Genomic DNA, 561 nt, shown 5'->3' on the forward strand with positions numbered 1-561 from the left:
GTCTTTTGGTCATCTCATTCCTCTGGCATCTGTCTTCAATTTTTTCTGTTGACAAGTTGGTGGTCAGTGCTATTCTGCTCCCATGAAGTAAGCTCTTTTATTCACTGCCTTGCGTTTTTCTGCGTATCTGCGCTGTTTCTTGGTTTTCAATTTTTCTCTGTCTTTGGTTTATCCAAATCACCGTGTCATATTCAAGTACAGTTTTATTTTTGTTTATTCTGGTATAGATTTGGGAACTTCTTTTGTTTCTCCTTTGATATGAAAAGTCTCTGTCTTTATTTTCAAATAGTATCTACAAATATTGCCTATACTCCATGTTCGTTCTCCTCTTCTTTTAGAAATCCAGGTACATAGTTAAGCTAACATTTCCCACTATCTCTTTGTTTTGCTGTGAGGCATTCTGTACGATTTCCTCAGACTAATCACCTGGTTAACTATTATAACTGCTTCAAAACAGTGAATGGTCATTGCATTTTAAATTTTATTTTCTGTATCTTTCAATTTTAGAAACTTTCTTTGTTTCCTTTTTCACACATGCTGGTCATTTATTCTTAAACTATG

This window comes from Carlito syrichta, unplaced genomic scaffold (genome assembly GCF_000164805.1).
Source record: "Carlito syrichta isolate Samal-C Ts95f unplaced genomic scaffold, Tarsius_syrichta-2.0.1 Scaffold171141, whole genome shotgun sequence".
NCBI lineage: Eukaryota > Metazoa > Chordata > Mammalia > Primates > Tarsiidae > Carlito > Carlito syrichta.